A 14,985-nucleotide genomic window follows, 5' to 3' on the forward strand; every position below is an offset into this window, starting at 1 on the left:
GTAGCGAACCTAGTTGGTTCCATTGAGAACGATGGTGCTTGGAATGTAAAAGAGGATGAGTCAAAGCTTGGCTTGTACGTGGTAGGCTGTGCCGTAATCGGGCAAGGCGATGCAGTAAAGATGTTCATGCTTGCATCAGTGGATGACATTCGGGGATGAGGCTCAGAAGGCGATCCAGCAGAGAAGGCTGAGGTGGCTGGGTACCCGAATGGGGTAGCAGGATAATTTATGGGGACATTAGAAGTCCCACTTGACCTGGAGAATAATTCAGGGAATCCGGGGACGACACTTGGCGGCTCTTTCCCATTATTCCAGTCGTCCAGCATTTCCAACATGCGGAGCCGTAGGATTCTATTTTCCTCCGCAGTTGCGGATTCAGGTGTGAGGACGGCTGAGATTGAGCTCTCCTCAGAAACAGGGATCGTTTGCAATGGAATTTCTGAAGACATTTCCACACTTCCTTTTGACCTGGTGAAGTAAGTGTGAGTACTGCTTCTGGCCCTAACAACAGGTAGTTGAACACTTCTCCTTGACCTCGTGAAATATGAGTGCGAGGCCAGACTTTCACCAAACTAACCTTCTTTTCAAAAAACCCTGGAAAAATGCTCAATGACAAACGCACGGTTAATTTGTAGCAAACGACAGATAGTTAATCTCACGTTGGGCATGATGCACCTATACAGTTAAGTGGATTGCTATATGTTCGCCACGAGAGCATGCGTCATTCCGGCGTTTTATTAGTTTTTTTTTCTTTTGTTTTTCTTTTATGTTTTTTTTTATTTTGTAGTAAAAGAAATGCGACCGGATCCGATGAGGATTGCCTACGTATCACGATGCCTACGTGAATCAGATCATTACGTAGTTCGAAAAACACGAATGAGCGTAAAAGAAACAACCTCTTTATTGTTGAAACGTTCTATTACAAGCTACATTTTGCAAAAGAAAGAGCAAACTTTGAAAATAAACCTAGACTCAAAATAGACTGAAAATCACCCTGATGGAAAAACAGGCAGAAGATGCTAAGATACAGATTTGACCTATGAATGCATTATGGTTTTAAAAATTGGTTTCCGCGGGGCATCGTTCGGCCTCGCCGCGGTCCTAGGCGTGAGATCCCTCTCAAGTTGCTCTAGCTCGTGCATAGTCTGCTTGACATAAACCATTACTGCCGAGAGGAAGGTAACACTGGACATGTTCTCACATCGTAGACATCGTCTGGTGATGGCGTGGGCAATGGCTTTGATCCTATCTCTGGTTTGCTTCTTCTCTACAAGCAGGCGTTCTATCTGATCGCTGCATATCTTGAAGACTTGAGTATCTTGTACATGCTGATGCTTCAGTCGCCGTACTTCCAACTTCATCTGGGCTATTGAGTCGTACCAGTATCTGCTCTCAGTTTGGAAATCCTTGGCCTGATTAACTGCTTTGATCTCAAGTGCAGCCATCTCTCTCTTTATCTTAGCAACGGTTTTCTCGTGGTCGCCTTCCAATTGGTTCAGATATCGACGATGCTTATCTGCTCTCGTATCCCACTGCGCTTTGAGCTCTGCTATGACGTTTTCAGACTTCTCCAAACCATTTTCCCATTCTCTGATCTCGCTTTTTAACCTTTTTATCAGGCGCTCGTCTGATTGACGCCTTGGTTGTTTATCTGCATCCAATCTTATTTGTTTGATCTGGGCTCTGAGCATTTCATTTTCTTGAATTAACCTGTTCCGCTCTCCCAGATCGGTGGCAATTTGCACGTTGTGCTCGTATTTCATGCCTTCTACTTGTTGCTTTAATCTGCTGATTTCGGCACAATAGCCTCTTTCCTTTGCTAACCAATCCCAATGCCTTTGCGATGACTCGGTGAAATCCCGGATGTGGGGTCTCTTAGCTGGCCTTTCATGCTCGAGTTCCCTTCTATACCATGCAAGGTAACCTGGCGCCGTTTCTCCTTTGGCTCGATCCCGCACGCAAGTATCTGATTTCAAAAGTTGACCCTCATTCCAGATTTGGCGAATCTTTGCTTCTGGGAACTGTCCGTTAGGACTTATCTCAACTGTTTGAGCGCTAAGATCTTCCTCGTGAGGTACTGTCTGGCATCTTCTGAACTGTCTCAAAACTCGGCCGGGTGCGTAAGGTTGAATGCTCTTAAGCCCTATCAGCAAGAAATGAGTTTTAGCCGCCGACATATATAAGATCTCATCAACAGGCAACTATCCCAACGTCCATTGTATTTGGCTGGCAGTAAGAGCTTGCAAGAACGAGGTTCATGCCAGGACTCCTTTGGGCCAAATGATCTCTTTGGTTCTCGTGTAAGATTCTTCTATGCGGGTCTTTTCCGGGGAACCATGGCTCAAAATCTTGGAATGATGGCAGAGGTGCTCGGTCATCCATATCTGTAGGAGCAAATTACAACCTTCGAAGAAATTTCCCCCAGCTTTACAAGCTGTGAGAGCTCGAAAGATGTCAGATACCACCATTGGCGCGAGAGTACTGTCACTTTGCGTGAGTAAAGTGCTGACGACCCCAGATATCTTCAAATCAATGTTTCCATCTTTCCTCGGAAATACCAGAAGACCCAGGAACATCATCATGAACGCTACCCGTCTGTGCTTGTCCCACTTCTGACGAACTCCTTTGCTGCACAGTTTGTTGATTGGATTATTGAATCCCCCCTCATGACCGTACCTATCATATATGAAGCATGGAGTACAAAATCCGGCTGCCAGATCCGGGTTGTGGACTGTTCTAGGTATCTTCAATGAATCTAGGAACCGATGTACCGTGACGACTCTTGGGGCGACCAAGTATTTTTCCCTCAAGGGAAGCTCAGTATTCCCGATGTATCCGGCCATTTCTTCCAAAGTCGGGGTGAGTTCAAAATCAGAGAAATGGAAAACATTGTGCGCCGGGTCCCAATAGGTAACCAAAGCCCTTATGATATCTCCCCGAGGCTGGATTTCCAACAGACCCACAAGACCTTTCAGATATTTCTTAACCTCATTTTGTCCTTCAACACCTAGATCATTCCACCATAGCCGTAACTTGACAGGGATTTTGGTCATTATTGAAAAATGTTCATTTTGCATCGTGCTCATCCTGCACATTTATTAAGGTGATTTTAACAAAATGACTTGACTCAAAAATATTTTACAAAGGGGATCAAGTTTTGAACACGGCCTTTAAACACTTCGGGGACGAAGATTTTAAGGCTGTGTGGGTCAACTGGACAAAAATGCTAAACAAACCCAAAGGTGGCTATTTATGCAAAGTCAACCTTCCGACGTCCCTTTCGGGAACATTCGGCTATTTATGACAAAACAGCGTCACCTGATTTATTTACGACTCTTTAAAAATTTGACACATTTTTATATATTTTTTTTTTGATTTTGGCTATTTTAGCAAAATGGGGGTTGAACCCGACGAGGGTTGCCTACGTATCTCACATCCGGTGAGAATCAAACCGGCGTAGTTCGGGGCATACCGTGAATAGAGAAAATTAAATAAACCTAGAAATCAAAAATAAGTATTTTTATTATTTTTGAAAAAAGATAAAGACTAAAGAAAAATATTATTTTTTTTGGCAATATTTGGACCATTAGTCTGAATTTATAAAAAGGGGTACTACAAAGAAACAACACATTTTTGAATTAGGAATTTTCCATTTTTTTTATTAATTTTTTTTTTTTTAAAGTAAATACCTTTCTTTTCTTTTTTTATTTTGGACATGAAAAAAAAAAAAAAAATTTTAATAATTCAAACTAAAAAGACCAATTTTGTTTTTATTCTCTTTTTTTTTTTTAGAAAAAATTCCGGCGAGATTTTGACAATACTTGGACATTGGTTTTATTTTTCCAAAATAAGTAATTATCTCCCTACACTGCTATTTTTTCCCCTTTTTAGAAACCGGTCAGCATGCGGAACCGAAGCAAATAAATGCACAACACATATAGGAATGCAGCATGATGGTCTTTTTCATTTCAGGTTGCCTGTCCTAGACGGACCCAACCCCTGTGTTGAGTCCCCTAAGTCAAATGCAACATGATGCAAATAAGCGTTCCTACTAGGGATCCGGCATGAAGTCCAGTTATTCTAGGTTCGTAACCTGGGTATTTGTTCTAGACTGTGTACCCGAGCGGACAACTCGAGTCGAGGAGGGGGTTACGTACCGGGGACCCGCGAGATCGTCCGGCTTTGTAACTTGTCCGACCTCTTTCTTATTTAAGGTATTGACACTAACAGAATAGGGAGTCTCGACCAGCGAGCTTCTCCCCGGAGGTAAGAAAAAGAAAGGTTTCGGCACAGTTTATATACAGTTCAGATAATATCAAAGCGGTAAAAACAACATTTAGCATGTTATGCACAACATGTAATAAAGATCAGATAATAAAGCCGAATATAACAACTATTCTAAGCTCGAATTCTTGAACCCTGAACCAGTGGTTCTGGGTTACAGTCCCCAGCAGAGTCGCCAGAGCTGTCACACCTCCTTTTTGCGCTCCCCGCCCCGAGGGGTTAAATGCGCGAGGGAGTTTTTCCAATTTAAGTGACAATATTCGAAATGGGATTATTTATTTAATTCAGAGTCGCCACTTGGGAAAGGTTTGGTTTTTGGTGTCCCAAGTCACCGGTTTATCTTGAATCCCAAATCGAGGAAATTTTCGACTTTTCCAAATGAAGTCTGCGAACCAGAAATTCTAAGTAAGGAATTCTGTTGACCCGAGGGAAGGTGTTAGGCACCCTCGAATCCCGTGGTTCTAGCACGGTCGCTTAAATTGTTATAATGGCTAAATATCTGATTTAAATACATGTTATGACTTACGTGCTTTTATTAAGTTTAAACCGCTTTTATTATTATCATTTATTTTTATAGAATTGCAACGTCGTGAAAATGCATCTCGAACCACGTCACAATCAATGCACCCGTAGTTGTTAACACATTTCGACTCCGTTGAGATTTGAATTTGGGTCACATAAATGCGCACCCGAATTTAAGAATGTAATTTAATTAAGTCGCGCCTAAAGAGTCTAACGCGTTATTATCTTTGGGGAAGGCAGTGAGATTCACTAAACGGACTAGCCTGAATTCTAAAATATTTATTATGGTTATTTATCGAGGGCCCTGCAATTTGCATTTTTTATTTGGCGAGGCTCGTCTCTTTATTTTAGAAAGGTATCCTACAGTGACTACATTTCTACTATGTTTGTCTCTAAAAAAAAGATGATACCGAACTTACTTGTTTGAACAAATACAGACTGAATCTTTATTATGTTTGCCGAGACTAAGTTTGTTTGATTACCTGATTGAATATTTATGAGGTGAGAGTCACCTCATGCTTTGTCTTCATCGAGTGAACGCGCTTATTAATTTGCTAAGTGAGATTGCAAGCAAACTAACAACATATACTGAGTTATATTTAACGACCTCCAAGTTCTGTTTTTTTAACTCTAACCTATTTGAAATTGATAAACGAAATTGGCTGTTTTATTAGGAAAATTACTACTAATTGAACTCAAAACGACTATTAGTTTCCTTCAACAATCATCACATTATTTCGAAACACGGAATCTATACCGAGACCCGATATCGAACCTATATTGGAACACACATAATCTGACAGGAAAGCTGGCCTTCATAGCCAAACTCTTAATGTGACTGCATGAGAGTTTGTTTGGGATACATTTATCCCGGACCTAGTACCACAGATTTGTCAATTCAGTGGTCTAGGCAAAATACATACAAGTGCTTACCATGACTCTATGTTATACAGTCATAACTAAACCAAACAGAGTGTTATACTGAACTGAATGTATACTAAATCAAACATGCTGTCTATGTCATACTGTCATTACTATTGAGCCATGCTATCTAACAGTTCATCTTAAACAGAATGTATGCTAGTTTATACAGAATATTTGCAATTTGCAGTAAAAATACAGGCCCAACTAACATTCGAACTATCTTTTTACACCAATGCTATAACATAAACTGATGTTCATTTCTTTATTTCTGCTTCAACTTCAAACTTTCAACAATACATGGTTCAGAGGTTGTGTACCTGGGAATATTTGACAATTGAAGAAGAGGGCAATCAGTAGAGTAACAATGACCACAGATGCAGCAGCAGTAACAACACTAACAGTAGCAGCAGGGCAGAATAACAGCAGGCAAAGCAATACAGCAAGAACAGGCTCGAGTGCAGAAATGCAACTATGGCCAATAGAAAGCAATAGCCAAATGACAGCAACACCCAGTGGAGTAGAATCAGAACTCCGGACAGACCAAACCAGTAGTAAACCAATGAAAGCACTCGACTAATAGACACAACCGGAATTTCAAAGAATCAGAATTGATTTGAACAAGTTGAACAACTGAAACCCAAATAATAATAGGAGGAAACAGTTTCTGATTGTTGGTTGTACACCTTCTATCTCTTAACCTCTCTCTATCTGTGTTTTCCTAAAATCAGCTCTATCTTTTCCCTTCTATCCTCACAGTGTACGTCCTCTCCTTAATACCAGGTGGTATCCTTTTCTCTTTTTGCTCTCTTCTCTGTGTGTGTGTTTTTCTTTTTCAGCTCTCCAGGTCCAGTGTGTATCCTCCTCTCCTCTTCTGTATGTCTCCTTCAGTCCGATGTCCCCCTTTTATATGCCCTCCTTACCCCTTTTAACAGCCTGTTTTAAACTATCACTATACCCCTCCCATGTGCCTTCCATTTTCAGTTCCACTCTAGCTAATTAAGTATTAAACCCATCAATATTCCCTGGCAGACTTATCTTTCCTATTTTATTAGCTAAAAGCAAACATGGGCAGTAGAAAATATCTGACAGCATATGCTGTCAAACCATTTTAAAATTAAAAGCCCTTTTATGCAGGAAACAGGCTATGCACAATGCACATGCTGTGCACAAGTGCACATGCCATCAACTCAGATTTCAATTACAGACCAAGCCTTAGGTTTCTGAAATCATATTAACAGCTATAAGTAACTGGACTTGGTTCTTAATTGATTCAGGCAAATGTTCAACAGAAGCAAGTCGATTTGTTATTGTTCGGACAGTTGAAACTAATTGACGACATATGTCGACTCGACTATATTAATCATAACACATACAACCGTAACCAAAAATCAAACATTCAACAGTATCGACATATGATTTGAATTGTACTGGCTAAGCAAAGTGGTGCTCGAGAAGCCAATTGATCAGTTCAATGTTGAGAATCAGCTAATTGCACACCACTTACATACACATTATCAGGGCAAATAGAAAGACTCATTCAAACAAACAGAAGTTCAGGCAAAGTGGACGGGGCACAGTTGACAAAATTCAAAGACACAAAATCAAAGCATGAACAGACCTTTAACACAATCAGATGGACCAAAACAAATAAAGAAAAAAAAAACTCACCTTAAACTTTGAAAAATCAAAACCTCAACTCGGACTCGGACAGACCTTTCTTAAGGCTGAACGGACTTTAATCAAAGTGTTTCTCAAATGAGAAACACTTCGATTAAAGTCCATTAGACCTTAACCTCTTCGGTTTGAACGGATATGGACCAGTGACGAAGAACAAACAAGTTCCAAAACTCAGATCTGGGATTCATGCTTCCCTGATCAGATTCGGACCAAACCAAGTATGGTTTGGTCACGAGGGGGTCTGGGGAGTGTCTGGTATGAAACTGGGGTTAAACTGAGTAGATCGAGTTTTGACTCGAATCTTCAAATGAAGATTCGAGAAGGTGGGGAGGGATTCGAACTACATGGTTGATAGATTTGGGTTCAGGATGGCAAGGGCGTTCTAGGGTGTTAAGGGGAAGGTCACCGGCGTTCATGCCGCCGGCTTCCATGGTGAAGGATACAGGGGCGGCTCTAGGGTTTGATGGGGGATGAGGTTGAAGACGGAGGCTGGGGTATTGGATAGGGGGGCAGGGTATGTTAAGGGCTTATATATGGAATGGGTAGGCGGATCTCGACCGTTAGATCAATTTAGATCTACGGTCTGGATCTGATGGCTTAAGTGGAACGGTGTCGTTTCGAGAGTAAGGGGTTTGGGTTGGCCCGGGTGGAAACGGGTCGGGTTTGTTGGTGGGTTACGGGGGATTGATCTTGGCCGTTGATCACTCTGAGATCAACGGCCCAGATCAGGCACGATCCAAACGACGTCGTTTGGACACCCTGGGTACTAAGTGGTCTGGACCGGGCAGGCCTGGGTTTTGGGCATTGTTTGTTTGGGCCAATTTTATTAAATTGGCCCAATCCGGAAGAAGAAGGGGTCCTTTCTCTTTTTTTTTTTTATTTCTTTTTCTTATTTATTTTAAAACTAAACAAAAAATCAAATTAAAATTAAATACACACTCAATACAATTATTTGCACACACACTAAAATATTTCAAAACAAGTAAAATTAAACAAAACAAAATCACGGACAAAGACGCCTGTTTATGCTTTTCTATTTAAACCATGTTACGGTTCAGATTATGCATGATACGTACACATTTTTTTGAATTTTGTTTTAATAAAGTAAATAAATAAAAATGGGCCGAAGTCACAAATAAATCAACAAAGTGCCGCACAGAAATCCAAAGCTAGTAATGGGAAAGGGATCGTTTGTGGCCGAGAAAAAGCAGGAGCCAGTCAAGATAGTGGTACCAAGGTCAGTATCCATGCCCGTGGTGGTCGTGAAGGGAGTCTATATAGAGCCGGTTGTCATAAAACCGGTAGTCCAGTTACCCATGGTTGATAGCAAAGCCGTACCCTGGAAATATGACAAAGTAGTGGTGACATACAAAGGAAAGGAAATTGAGGAAGAAAGTTGTGAAGCACAGGGACTGACCCGGTCAGGACGTTGTTTCGCCCCTGAAGAGTTGAGAAAAGCTAAGGGCGCAAAAGACAATCCAGTGCCAGTTAAAAAAGCTGTAACGGAAGAGGAAGCAGAAGAGTTTCTGAAAAAGATGAAAGGACAAGATTATTCCATTGTTGATCAACTGAGAAAAACACCGGCCCAAATCTCGTTGTTGTCATTATTAATTCACTCTGATGAGCATTGCCGAGCTTTAATGAAGATATTGAATGAGGCTCATGTGCCTGACAAAATCTCAGTAAACCATTTAGAGACAATTGCCAACAAGATCTTTGAAGTGAACAGGATAGCATTTTCTGATGATGAATTGCCTATGGAAGGCACAGAACACAACAAGGCTCTCTATTTGACGGTCAAATGTGAAGGTTCAATGGTTACTCGGGCACTAATCGATAACGGGTCGAGCGCTAATATTTGCACGTTATCCACATTGAACAAGTTAAAGATTGATGAGGATAGAATCCGCAAAAATAGCATTTGTGTTCGAGGGTTCGATGGAGGGGGAACAAACACAGTAGGGGATATTGTACTCGAATTGACTATTGGCCCAGTCGAGTTCACGATGGAATTTCAGGTGTTGGATGCTGCAGTATCCTATAATCTTTTGTTGGGTCGACCGTGGATTCATGCGGCAAAAGTCGTGCCCTCCACACTGCACCAAATGATCAAATTCGAGTGGGACAGACAAGAAATTGTGTTACATGGGGAAGATCCCACATGCGCCGTGAATGATGCCATTGTACCCTTTATAGAGACCGAAGATGATAAGGGGCCATGGGTGTATCAGATCCTCGACACGGTTCCGGTGAGCAGGTTGCTTGAGGGTAAAAGCATGCCATGTCCTAGGGTGTCAGCTACGACCGTCATGGTAGTGTCAGAAATGTTGAATAACGGGTTCGTGCCCGGGAAGGGTTTGGGGGTTGAACTGCAGGGCATTACTCAACCTGTGTCTTTGCCCAAAAATTTGGACACCTTCGGGTTAGGGTTCAAACCAACAGCGGCAGATGTCAGAAAGGCCCGTAAATTGAAGAAGAAAGCTTGGGTGCTCCCTAAACCAATTCCTCGATTGTCCAGGTCCTTCGTCAGGCCGAATATCAAGAAACAGTCATTGGCAAAGATATCGGGTTCGTTAGTTGAGGCGGATGGGAATTTGGATAAGGTGTTTGAGAAAGTATTTGCTGAAGTAAACATGGTTGAGGCCGGGGAAGGGTCAAGCAGAGCAGACATACAGTACATCGGACCACGTGCTAACATCAGCAATTGGGAAGCTACTCCTCTTCCAGTTCGGAGGGAGTCGTGGTAGTGGGTTTTGTTTTCCTTTTTGTCACCTGGATTATTCCAGGGTTTGTAATCCAGTTGTTATGTTCCGTCCGTTTGGATGAGTTAAAACCTTGTTGTCTTTACGTTTAATGAAATGCAATTTTCTTCGTCCCTAATTCTCTTTCCATTTTCGTTTCTTTTCTTTGTACAGTTCTCTTTATGCTGATATCAATGACATGACATGCATGAGGAATCTTCGGCCCAGCTTTAAAAGCCAATCTAATTCAGAAGTAATAATACAAGAGGTCGAGTGTGATGATGGGATGGATTGTAATAATGATGAAGCTTATGAGGAAATTAGTAAAGAATTAAGCCACTTTGAAGAAAAACCCAAACCTAACCTAAATGACACAGAAGCAGTTAATCTAGGGGACCAAGATAATGTACGGGAAACTAAAATAAGTGTTCATTTGGATCCACAACTCAAGGAGGAGATAATTAAAGTATTGCATGAGTACAAAGATGTTTTTGCATGGTCATATGATGATATGCCGGGTCTAAGCACCGATTTGGTGGTTCATAAATTGCCCACTGATCCAGCACTCCTCCCTGTCAAGCAGAAGTTGAGAAAGTTCAAAACAGACATAAGTGTGAAGATCAAAGAAGAGATCTCCAAGCAGTTTGAGGCAAGGGTCATTCAGGTTACACGGTACCCCACTTGGTTAGCCAATGTCGTGCCTGTGCCAAAGAAAGATGGCAAGACCAGGGTGTGCGTCGATTATCGAGACCTTAACAAAGCAAGCCCAAAAGATAATTTCCCACTTGCCCAACATCCATATACTGATCGACAATTGTGCCAAACATGATATTGGCTCTTTTGTGGATTGTTATGCGGGTTATCATCAGATTCTAATGGATAAGGAAGATGCAGAAAAGACGGCATTCATCACGCCGTGGGGAACGTATTGTTATCGGGTCATGCCGTTTGGTTTGAAAAATGCTGGGGCAACTTATATGAGGGCCATGACAACTATCTTCCATGATATGATACATAAAGAAATTGAGGTATACGTGGATGATGTGATCGTTAAGTCTAGACAGCAATCTGACCATGCCAGAGATTTGAGAAAATTCTTTCAAAGGCTTCGCAGATACAATCTTAAGCTCAATCCTGCGAAATGTGCTTTCGGGGTGCCATCTGGGAAGTTGTTGGGATTTATAGTTAGCCGGAGGGGTATTGAATTAGACCCGTCAAAGATCAAAGCTATTCAGGAGTTGACACCTCCAAGAAACAAAACCGAGGTGATGAGTTTGTTGGGAAGACTGAACTATATCAGCAGGTTCATTGCTCAGCTCACGGCAACGTGTGAACCAATTTTCAAATTGTTAAAGAAAGATGTCGCGGTCAAATGGACTGATGAATGCCAGGAGGCTTTTGATAAGATAAAGAGGTATTTGTCAAACCCACCCGTGCTGGTCCCACCAGAACCAGGGAGACCTTTGATTCTATATCTGACAGTTGTGGGCAGTTCATTCGGCTGTGTACTGGGGCAGCATGATGTTACGGGCAGAAAGGAGCAGGCTATCTACTATCTCAGTAAGAAGTTCACATCTTACGAGGTCAAATATACTCATCTGGAAAGGACATGTTGTGCCCTAACTTGGGTGGCACAGAAATTGAAACATTACTTGTCATCTTACACCACTTACCTTATATCTCGCTTGGACCCGTTGAAGTATATTTTTCAGAAACCCATGCCCACAGGAAGGCTTGCAAAGTGGCAGATCTTACTTACAGAGTTCGACATTGTCTATGTGACACGGACTGCCATGAAAGCACAGGCATTAGCCGATCACTTGGCTGAGAACCCCGTTGATGAAGATTATGAGCCTTTGAAAACTTATTTCCCTGATGAAGAGGTAATGCACATTGATGAATTAGAACAAGTTGAGAAGTCGGGATGGAAACTTTTCTTTGATGGGGCTGCAAATATGAAGGGTGTGGGAATAGGAGCAGTACTTATTTCGGAAACATGTCAGCATTACCCCGTTACAGCTCGGCTTCGTTTCTACTGTACAAACAACATGGCAGAATATGAGGCGTGTATATTGGGATTGAGATTAGCTGTGGATATGGGTGTACGGGTAGTCTTGGTCATGGGTGACTCGGACTTAATGGTACACCAGATTCAAGGGGAATGGGAAACACGGGACTTGAAGCTTATACCGTATCGGCAGTGTCTGCATGAGCTTTGCCAACGTTTTCAGGCCATAGAATTCAGACACATTCCAAGGATTCATAATGAGGTTGCTGACGCTTTGGCTACTTTGGCGTCAATGTTGCACCATCCAGATAAGGCCTATGTCGATCCATTGCAGATTCAAGTCCGTGATCAGCATGCTTACTGTAATGTGATAGAAGAGGAAATCGATGGAGAGCCGTGGTTCCATGATATCAAAGAGTACATCAAAGCGGGAGTATATCCAACGCAAGCCACCGGTGATCAGAAAAGAACAATTTGACGGTTGGCAAGTGGGTTTTTCCTTAGTGGAGGAGTATTGTACAAAAGAACGCCAGAGCTCGGTTTGTTGAGATGTATAGATGCACGGCAGGCCACAACTATCATGACTGAGGTGCATTCCGGAGTTTGCGGACCGCATATGAGTGGGTATGTTCTAGCAAAGAAGATTCTCCGAGCAGGTTATTATTGGCTCACGATGGAGCGAGATTGTATCAGTTTTGTGCGTAAGTGTCATCAATGCCAAATACATGGAGATTTGATTCATGCTCCACCATCAGAATTACATGCGATGTCTGCGCCATGGCCTTTTGTCGCATGGGGCATGGATGTTATTGGGCCAATTGATCCAGCAGCGTCAAATGGGCACAGATTTATCTTGGTAGCTATAGATTATTTTACCAAATGGGTGGAAGCGAAGACATTCAAGTCTGTGACCAAGAAGGCTGTAGTTGACTTCGTGCATGCAAATATCATATGTCGGTTTGGGATCCCAAAGGTAATCATCACAGATAATGGGGCTAATCTTAATAGTCATTTGATGAAGGAGACATGTGAGCAGTTTAAGATTGCTCACAGGCACTCTACTCCGTACCGTCCCAAGGCAAATGGTGCGGTTGAAGCGGCCAATAAGAACATAAAGAAAATACTCCGGAAGATGGTTGAAGGATCTAGACAATGGCACGAGAAATTGCCTTTTGCATTGTTAGGATATCGCACCACCATGCGTACCTCGGTAGGGGCGACTCCTTACTCATTGGTATATGGTACCGAGGCAGTAATACCCGCAGAAGTGGAAATCCCATCTCTGCGAATCATTGCAGAGGCTGAGATCGATGATGATGAATGGGTGAAAAGCCGTCTTGAGCAGTTGAGTTTGATCGATGAGAAAAGATTGGCATCAGTGTGTCATGGCCAACTGTACCAACGAAGAATGGCAAGAGCATACAACAAAAAGGTACGTCCAAGGAAATTTGAAGTCGGGCAATTAGTACTGAGGCGGATCTTGCCTCATTGGGCTGAGGCAAAAGGAAAATTTGCCCCAAACTGGCAGGGACCATTTGTGGTAACCAGAGTATTGTCTAATGGAGCATTGTATTTGACAGATGTGGAAGGAAAATGTGTAGAAATGACCATCAATTCCGATGCGGTCAAGAGATATTATGTATGATTTCTTTATTTTCTGATGTATCTGTTCATATTTGGCACATCTTAAAGATTGAAATGATGAAGGCATTTTGTTCTGCTATCCAAACACTCATATCCCTTGTTATCCCCTTCGAGCCTTACTTATTTTTCATACACCTCTTTCGGAATCAGCAGCATTATCAGAGAACACAAGTGCCGAAAAAAAAAAGAGAAAAAAAAAAGAAAAAAGAAAAGAAGAAAAAGAAAAGAAAGAAAAAAAAAGGAAAGAAGAGAAACATAACAACGTAGTCTCGCCAAGTGAACTACGTTTGACTTGATCCCGAAAGGGTACGTAGGCAGCCTTACTCCGAGGTTCAGTCATACCAAATAGAAATCCAAAAATCCCCAAGCAAGAAACTGGGGCAGAAATGGTGATTGTTATGAAATTTGGATTCCGAAAGTTGTAATTTGAACCCATTTGAATTGTTTTGAGCCTTTTATACCTTTCTTTCTAGCTCAATCCAAAAGCCTACATTACGGTCCAAAGAAAGACCTTATGATCAGTTTTGAGAAATGCCAAGATAAACAGGTAGGAATAACCCACGACAGGGGCAACACTCTGGTTCGAGCAAGAAGAACAAAAATAAATGAGAGAGTCTTATGGGTGAAAACCCTCACGGGCACTGTAAGGCGATGGGAGCTGAGAGAAAAATAAATGAGAGAGTCTTGTTGGTGAAAACCTTTACGGGCACCTCAAGGCGAAGGTGAGATAAGAAATGGAAAACTGAGAAAGGTCTGTTGATAGAAACCATTTCGTGGTACCGCAGGGAAACAAAGTTAAGGTCTGGATAAATCAAACAAGTGATGGAAGTTCTGGGCAATGAGGTACGACAATTGAGAGTTTGTTTGGTTGGACAGATTGGGCTGATTAATCCAAAATGCATGTCTTGACCATTGGTACTAGTTGTCTCGTTCAGATAAGTTTCTTTTCTTTCTCTTTTCAAACAGTCATCTGGTTTTGGATTCTTCTTATCCTTAACTCAAAAATCATTTCATTTTTCTTTTGAGGGTTTTTATCTAGCTGAGATGTTTCAGTGCCAGTTTTGTTCGATGCAAGCAGAAAGGACTTCAAAGTTCACTACCAGCTTCTAGAATTGTAAAGCACAACGTGGTCAGAGCATGTCAAAAACAACTTGATGTCAAGTGGAATACAGGGAATTAACGGAA

This window comes from Nicotiana sylvestris, chromosome 10 (assembly GCF_000393655.2).
Source record: "Nicotiana sylvestris chromosome 10, ASM39365v2, whole genome shotgun sequence".
In the NCBI taxonomy this organism is placed as follows: domain Eukaryota; kingdom Viridiplantae; phylum Streptophyta; class Magnoliopsida; order Solanales; family Solanaceae; genus Nicotiana; species Nicotiana sylvestris.